The sequence below is a fragment of the Halichoerus grypus genome, chromosome 9 (assembly GCF_964656455.1).
Source record: "Halichoerus grypus chromosome 9, mHalGry1.hap1.1, whole genome shotgun sequence".
NCBI lineage: Eukaryota > Metazoa > Chordata > Mammalia > Carnivora > Phocidae > Halichoerus > Halichoerus grypus.
Genome location: NC_135720.1, coordinates 23,240,182 through 23,249,353, shown reverse-complemented (window position 1 = coordinate 23,249,353; position 9,172 = coordinate 23,240,182).

Here is a 9,172-nt window from a genome sequence, read left to right as displayed (position 1 = left end):
TCAATTTTTGGCTGGTACAGTCCTAGAGAAAATTCTGGGGAAAAACATGAATGATTAAAATTAGAGAAAGCCATAGGAAGCTTGATGGTATTGTGTTATCAGATTGATAGCTAAAGTAAAGCACCATGCCTTCCTCATTCATCAAATAATTGGGACAGACTTTATGTCACAGTGGAGCCAGTTAATGTATGTAAAACATGAGGAGTGACACGGTATCTCATACAAGATCAAGTGCATCACCACAATAGTAATGACATGGTGATTACTTGTCTCTAGGCTCCTCGTTATTGCTGGCTTTTGCAATATTCCCCAAAATGAAAAGATGAGGAGAGAAAGAATTCCAAGAAGAGCTGGATGAAATTTACTGGTTGCTACTTGGTTATTTCTCTTAAACTTAAATAAAGTTTTGGTTGTTATTGTTATTGTTGTTTGTTTTGTATTTATTAATGATAAAAATACTGATGCCAATGCCCTCTGCTAAAGACCACCAGGAATAACATTATAGCTGAATGAGTTGAGTTTTTGCTTGTTGCTGTGAGGATAAATGCATATCATAAGGACCCATGGGGTTTCTCAGTAGGGAAGTATTAGGAACTACTTGTTACAGGATTTGGGTTTGTGTTAGGTGATGTGGGGAGAGGATCTAAGAAAGCAGGACTGGGCTCTGGATTGGATGCTCTCAGGAATCAAGGGTAATTCTACGATTTGGTGTTGTAATAAAAAACCCAGGCTAACCCTGCAATTGGTAAAGAAGCTGTATCTACTCATAGTTAGTCAAGATAGCTTTGGGGCAATTTGTGTGGCTTGGACAGTACACATATTTTATCTGTGTTCAGACATGGCTACATGGTATTATTTTTTCTTGAGCTATAATGGTCACAGCATTGCCTTATCAGATGTTTATGTTCTGCAAAATTGTTTATATCCGACAGAAGAACACTAACGGTCTTGCTTGAGTCCAGGCCAGCTCCTGAATGTCAAATACTGTTTTTTGTCTTTCTATATAGTTGCAGTGGATTGCCAAGGCTTTGTTTGTTTGTTTGTTTGTTTGTTTGTTTTGGTACACAGAGTAAGGTTTCCCTCATACCTCCATAGAGTAATAGCTGCTGCTTCCCAAGAAGTAAGCATATGCATCAGACCCCAGACATAATGCTTCGTCACTGATGCATAGGACACCCAGGAAGGACTTATCAGAATCCTTCTCAGAGACACAAAATGCAGATTGTGAATGAGGAAATTTCTCTGATTCCTCTGATGTTTTTAACTTGGTGCTGCCTGAGATCGTGTGCCCTGAAGCTTGAAGAAGGGTGAATAACATATTTTTTTAAAAAGACAGAAACAAAGAGGTTGATACAACTTTCAAAAATAATCTATGGGCTTGGGCACAGTTTTGCCTAAAGCCCTAGTCCACCCTTAGATTTCCCAATCATACCAGCCAATAAATTCTTTTTTTCCTTAATCTAATTGTAATTAGATTTTGGTCATTTGCAGTCAAAAGACCTGAAATAATGCAGATATATCATGCACATAAGTGGAAGTTCTCCATTCAAGAACTGAAGGTCACTCTACTAAAATTAGTATATAATCTGTCAACAATTCCTTACATGTGTATTCTCATCCATATCTTGAATTTGACCACTTCTCTCCAATATACATTGCCACCATGTTGATGCAAGACATCAGCGATATCAGTCACTGTCATGTGTAACATTGCTCATCTTCCAGCTTCTCTCTGATCTGTCTTCCGCACAGCAGCCAAAATCGCCTTTAATAAATAGAAATAATAAATATACACTGGGTTGGTTAAAACTCTTTAAAACTTCCAATTTTCCCTCAAATAGATTCCAAAGTCTGGAGTTAGGATCACTGCCTAACTCCCAAACCTCATCTCAGTTTATCCTCTCCCTCCCCAACTCAGCTTCAGCCACACTGGTCTCCTTTAAGCCCATCAAATAAATCCTGGCTTGCTTTCTCCTTCCTTTCTTCCTTCTATCCTTCCTTCCTTCCTTCCTTCTTTCCTTTTTTAAGATTTTATTTATTTTATTTTAGAGAGAGAGAGAGAACATGCAAGCAGGGACAGAGGGACACAGAGAATCTTAAGCAGACTCCCCACTGAGCACAGAACCCCACAATCTCAGGACCCCGAGATCATGACGTAAGCCAAGACCAAGAGTCGGACATTCAACCAACTGAGCCACGTAGGCTCCCCAATCCTGGTTTTCTTTCTGCCATGACCACTTTATAAGCACTATTTCCTCTACCTGGAGCCCTTCCCTAATCATCACTGCCCACCAGACCCAGCCCTAGCCCCTAAATATCAGTCAGATTTCTTTCAGGTAGAATGATGCAATAAAACAATATTAATAATAAGATAATTTTAAAAAATCATTTTGGAAAAAAAACAATAAATACATAAATACATAAATAATCATTTTGGGAGGCTCCTTTTAATCCTTCTTCTCAGCTTAAACAGGAGAGTTTTTTTCCCTATTCTCACCCAGACATTGTTATTCTCTATCTTGGCCCTCTATTTCTTTAAGAGCACCAGCATCACATTATAATGATATGCTGATACTTTTTTTCTTGGTTATTGTATTTCTCCCACACTTCTCTATAAGGCCCATGAGGACTGACACTGACTATTCAGTATAAATAATTTGTTCTTGACTAGTTCTCCACTTTCCATTAATTTTGGAGAATTCTTAATATCCTTTCCCCAAGATTTCTCTTCCACTTGAGTTAAACACTATCTGTTGCCGACAGTTGAGATGTCTCTGTTCATGTCTGTTTTATTTACACTGTACACCCAGGACCTAATAGAGCACACATTACATACTTGTTGCTACATAAATATTTATCGAAATGAAATTTTTATGCTATTTCATGTAGAAAACACAAATCTAAGCACTGTTGCTATAATCCCCCATCAAAAAAGAAAAAAGAAAAGAAAAGTAATCAAATCAGTATAGCTGAACGCTTTCTCTGCACAAGTTTTCAGGCAAAGAGGCTTACTCTAAGACCTTGATCTCAGGCAGAGAGAGATTTCAAAATCCTGGAGACCAGTGATTTTCTACTTGGCTGGGGCTCCAATCATTTGGGGACTGTGAGATTAAAATCAACATCCTCAAATATAAGTAGTCATAATAGTGCAGAGTAATAATTGGTTTACAGGAGTTTCATAGGCTTAAATTGTATTGTTTGTACATGCCTTTCTTACTATTTGGGTCTGTTGAGTAGTTGTCACAATAAAGTGTCAAAACATCTTGGGAAGCTTAACCTTGAGGTTACCAAAAAAAGTCTTTTCCTCTCTAAGTTGAACAATAACAAAAAAAAAGGGGGGGGAAGGGAAAACTATCGAGAAAAATATTCTGACATTGAAGCTGTACATTGCTATACATTACCAAGAAAGCTGTACAGTTGTTTCTCATGGAGCCATTAAAGATAAGATACTTATCTTACACCCAGATAAAGCTTTGACACAGATTATGATTCTAGTGATCTATGGTTGTTTATGAAGCTAATACAATGAATCTATAAGAAACCACCGTATTTAAACTTGCTTTTCAACTCTACAGTTTAAATGCCATTTTACCATGCAGAATTTAGAGATAGGAATAGGATTAGAATCTACATTAGACCAGCAAAGGACAGTCCTGAGTTAGCCTGAAGTGTTAGACTTCACATTTATGCCAAGGTTGATTATTTCCCCCCTTACTAGTGTTTTATCAATGTCTGATTCTGAGCAACTTTATTTTTGTTTTTATTACTAAACATAAGAAGATAAAAAAGAAAAAAGACCATCCATGTTAATCTTCATCTACATTTTTTGTAAGTCAATGAAATAGTATTTCTTGATCAACAAAACACCTGGTACCCAGCTGGAGAACAAAAATAGAATTACAATTCTAGCCTTTCTCAGTTCTGTTACTCAATTATACCTGGCCTTTTTGGGCAACATGCCTCCCAATGGATAAAATAACCGAATGTGGATGGGTGGAAGATTGGTAAATCATTCAAACTATGGAATTTACAGCATTCAAAAGTTCAGAATTTTCAATTCAAGAACTCAATCAGAAAAGTAGACACTCACAATAGCAAATGCCCACACCTGACCCAAAGTCTCTGGCCTTTGTATTCTAATCAGTCGACTATATCCAACCATAAGTATTTAAATTGGAAAATATTTGACAGGCATTCATAACTTTTATACATTATCTTGAAAAACTTATCTGTGCTATATATAGTGTTAAGAATACAATCTAAGATCATATTACACAGTGACTCTTTTTAAAATTTTTCTCACTTACTGTATCAAGCAAAATAGAATGTAGTCAGTTTTTAGTTATAAGTTCCTAAAAAGGGAAGAGATTTTCATGAAGATATAATGGGAGTCAGTGGATTACTATCCAGCTATAGTAGAGTTATGGTCCCACAGAATGGCTGCTTTTACCTGCAGGAAGGATTTTGGGGTACACAAAGAGATGTTTCCTGATGACCAACTGTGAGCTTTCTTCTCACTTCAAACCACAGAGCATTTAAGATTAAGGTAAATTCTAATGGTATGAGCATCCCATGTGGCTTTCAGGAAAAATATTCCAGTTTTGCTTTATGCCCTCGACATTTTCCCAGAAAAATATAATCCAAATGATATTTTGTAAGAAACCTCACACACTGTGACACCAAAGACACAAAACTATAAAGTTGTATCAGTACCTGACCTGGGGACATGGGGAAATCCATGTTTATTGTTGTAGAGTAGTGCAGAGGATATAGGCAGAGTAAAACATAATGAACCTAATACTTCATAGAGTTGGATCAAGTATCTTCTAAATCTTGTTCAGAGGAAGTGTTTCCATTTAGTTCAGTAAGAAGAAGGGGTGCAGGATGATTTCTTGAGACATTGCACAAAATGCTTCCACTCTTTATTTCCAAGTACCTTCTTTATCTTGTAACCCAGCACCATTCAACCCTTCATTTATTCAGTCTGCAGTTAGTTCGTGAGCACCAACTACATTAAACTGCAGTCCAAGAACTGTTTTAAGCCTTGGGGATATAGTATACATCAACACAGATAAGTGGCTGATTTTACAGGACTTTTATTTGAGATGAAGAAGAAAGACCATAGAAGCGAGTAAAGAAAAGATAAGTGCTATAGGAAAATAAGTAAGGACAAGAAAATGTGATGGAATGATTTGAGAGTGGCTACTATAAATTTTTGACCACAGATAGCTTTTCTGACAAGAGTCAGCCATGTGAATATCTCAGAAAAGAGAGTTCTAGACACAAGGGACAAGTGCAAAAGCACTGAAGTCGGAAGCTGTCTGTGTGCTGCAGGAACACAAATGAGGGCCAGTGAGGCTATAGTTCAGTAAGCTAAGTAGGAAATGATTTAAAAATGTAGTCAGGAGCCAGATTATGTAGCCCAAGCAAGTAATTTTGGCCTTATTCTAAATGTATTAGAAAGCCAAGGTGTGACATGATTTCTGTTTGCAATGTGGAGAATGGATTTAATTGGGGACTAGGGTAAACAGGGAGGTCAGTTAAGAGCTTACTGCATTAATCTAGGCAAAAAAGAATGGTTGTTTAGAGTACGTGCTAAGAGTTGAAGAGGAGAGAGAGTGAAAGACTCCAGATACACTTTGGAAGTAGAATCAGCAGGAGTTGCTGATGGATTGGACGTGGAGAAGTGGGGAAAGAATTAAATTAAATTAAACCCAGTCCTGGGTTTATTTTCCTTCCAAAAAGGGTGAAAGGCATGCCATTTACCAAAATATGGAAGAAAGAAGGATCAAGTTTGAAAAGAGAAGGATCAAGTTTGGGAGTAATGAGTTAGCTTCAGACACACCAACTTTGGGGTGGCTTTGAAATGTCCAGAGCAGATGTCCCCCTAGACAGTGAAATTTGCAGATCTGGCCCACAGCCGCTGCCCTCTTCAAGGCCTGCCCAGCACCCATGTCTCTTGCTCTTGGGAAAATCAGCCTCACAGTGACTAAATAATCCCTCCCCTTTTCTTCTCTTTTATTTTCTCACCCTTAGTGGAAATCTTTCTTTTCTTACTCCCGAAAAGTTAAAACTGTTCAGCCTAGGATACTATAACATAATTGAGCATAGCTTTGCAGTTTTAAATGACTCCCTATTTGATCCTAAATATACTCACTCTATCAAAAAAGAGTTTATTCTTACTTCTGTTTTAGTAATGACTGATGATGAGTCCCCTTCCATCAGGCTACCCTTAATGCACCAACTTCAGACTGCCACTTCCAAATCAAACCCGTACCCACCCCATCTTTAGTTTAATTGGCTGATTCTACTTAAGTCTTAGGATCCTCTTCAAAGTCTTCACTGCAGGTTAAAACAATAAACAATGTCCTCTTGATTTGTTTCACAAGTGTGGGCATTTTATGAAATATTTATTTACCACAACTATAAAGGGCAGTTTTTAAAGTTTTCTGGAACCTTCATAAAGAATGCATTAAAGATAGCTTATAGTCCATATTAATATGATAGAATGCTCTTTGAAATACATAAAAGCTATCATATAAAACATTCTATGTTTCCCTGATAAATACCCAGTAGAGTAAGCACCATTAATTATATTTCTGATTTTTGTCTTACTCTATGAATATTTTTAGGTAAAATAAAAACAAAAACAAACAAAAACATGCTAGTTTCTGCCTTTTCACAAGAAGTTATATATAAGAAGGCAATTTCCGGGGTGCCAGTCTACTAAGCGTCTGACCCTTGGTTTCAGCTCAGGTTGTGATCTCAGGGTCATGGGAATCGAGCCTCGTTTCAGGCTTACTGCCAAAACAGTGTTCTAGGAAAATTATAGAACTTGACCCTAGAACTTTGTGATTTTTTGTCCTCATATTTGTAACTTCCAACCTAATTTTATTAAGTACTATTTTATTAATTAAAATGAAACCAATATGGTATTCTAAAACCGAGATCAATATAAAATGAAGAACTAAAAAGCATTAAGTGTTCAAACATTTATCTTTATTTCCTATTTCTTGATTTCATTCACTAATAAATTCTCCTAAAGAAAATGTATCCTCCTGCCCTGTGCAGTGAGATATGCCAGGTCATTTTATTTAAACAGTGATAGCTTTCATTGATATGCTTCTTGGAAAACTACCTGGAGAGGGGAAATAGGTTCTAATTTATAAATACTCTAGACAGCTTATTATAGCTTAGGCTGAAATACAAAACTAATGCGCATCAAGCACAACTGAAATCCAGCATGCACTGTAACATGGTCCTTGTGGAGTCCAAGAGATTTATTTAATTAAACGCTTAGGGAGAAATAACGCCGGTCTTGGTAATTCGCTATTTGGATAGATTTATGTTTTTAAGATACGTTAGAAGTGTACACTAAACTTGATTCCTATTGAACTTTATTATGTATCTGCAAGATACCACACAGTTGTTTAACCAAACTCTTCTTGCTGTTCCATGGAGAAGCTTTTCCCATTGAAAACCACAAACTTAGGTGAATGACTAAGTCTAATGGAGACAATAGGGTTATCTTAAAATGATATGTAGGGTTTTTTCCTCCTCCTTCTGCATTCTCATAGGACCATGTTTACATACTCTCTTTTATACAGGCACATTAATAAATGTGCAAAATGATAAAAGATGGGTCATATTGGTGAGGACTTACACTTTTTGGTTTGAAGAATGCAGCAAAATATTACACAAAGTAAATAGATACATTTCTAACATTCAGCAGAAAATTAAAAGCTGTAAGCACCCTCAGGCTCGCAATTAAATTTTTGCAGCATATGAAAACAACAGTTTGAACATTCTAGTACTTGATTTTCATTTTTGATTATGTACAATTGCCAAAATACCTCGAGTGATGACAGGTTTCTCATTTCAAATAGTTCTAAGTACCATTAAATATTTTGTAAAATACTCTTTAGGTCCCTAATTGGGTTCAATTTATATTATTCTTCTACTCTGAGGAATAAAGGGTAAATATTATCTGTTTGTTGCCCAAGAGTAGAATTAGTTCCCAGAAATAAAATCTTGGTTAAATTTTACTATACACTACTTCAAACACAAATTACCCACCACAGATTAAGACTTGGCTCTGTATATAAGAAAATTTCCTGTTTGAAATTTTGGTAAGACAAAACATATGGAAAAAATAGGGCTCTTGGAAGAGCTTGGTAAAATAATATAGAAAATGAAATGGTGTAAAATGCTGTAACCACAGAATGTAAGTAATGTTTCCTCCAATAACCATTAAAGATCCACTTACAATCAGACTTTCTTTAGCACTCTTGTTACTCTTTTATCACTTTACAAAAGAAATAGTTTTCTGCACTAAAGCTGACCATATTTACTTACACCTCGCGCCTTGCTTTGAAAAAGTCTAAGGAAAACTTGCACAAATATTAATTTATTTAAAGTTGAAATACACATGCTTATTCTATCTAAGAGAAGCTTAATGGTTGAAACATTTCATTTCTCAGAAATTTAGTGGAAATATTTCCTGTGTGTGCAATGAAGCCATTAATAAAATATTAGTAAATGGAAAAATTATACTTGTTTAAAATCCATTAACTGTTTTACAGCTCTATACAATCATATAAACATTTAAGACATGTTCTAACAAGCAAATAGTCAAATAAAATATGTGTTTTGGTATCAAAAAAAGTTCCATTAATTTTTATTATTTCTCTTCTTTTTTTATATATCATGCACAAAATAGAGAAAAAAATTGGGAGCAGAAATTATGGACCCATATTTTTATATATGAAATTATTTTTATAAAAATATTCATATGGGGGCACCAGGTGGCTTAATCAGTTAAGCACCTGACTCTTGATTTCGGCTTAGGTCATGGTCTCAGGGTTGTGAATCTGGCTTAGCGCTAGGTGTGGAACCTGCTTAAGATTTTCTCTCTCTCTCCCTCTGCCCCTCCTCCCTGAGCTCTCTCTCTCTTTAAAAAAAAAAAAGTATTCATTTGGGTGACCCAGAATTTAAGCTATTATTCTTACTCTAGAATGGATAAACATAGACTCAAAGACCCATTTGTTTTTGTCCTCCATCATCAGGTAACTTCCACATTCCAGGGAAGAAAATGTTCTCATACTTATTTCTATCTTCCATTCTATCTTTCAATAAATTAACTGAATTTCAGATTCTTGGCAGTACTGACCAG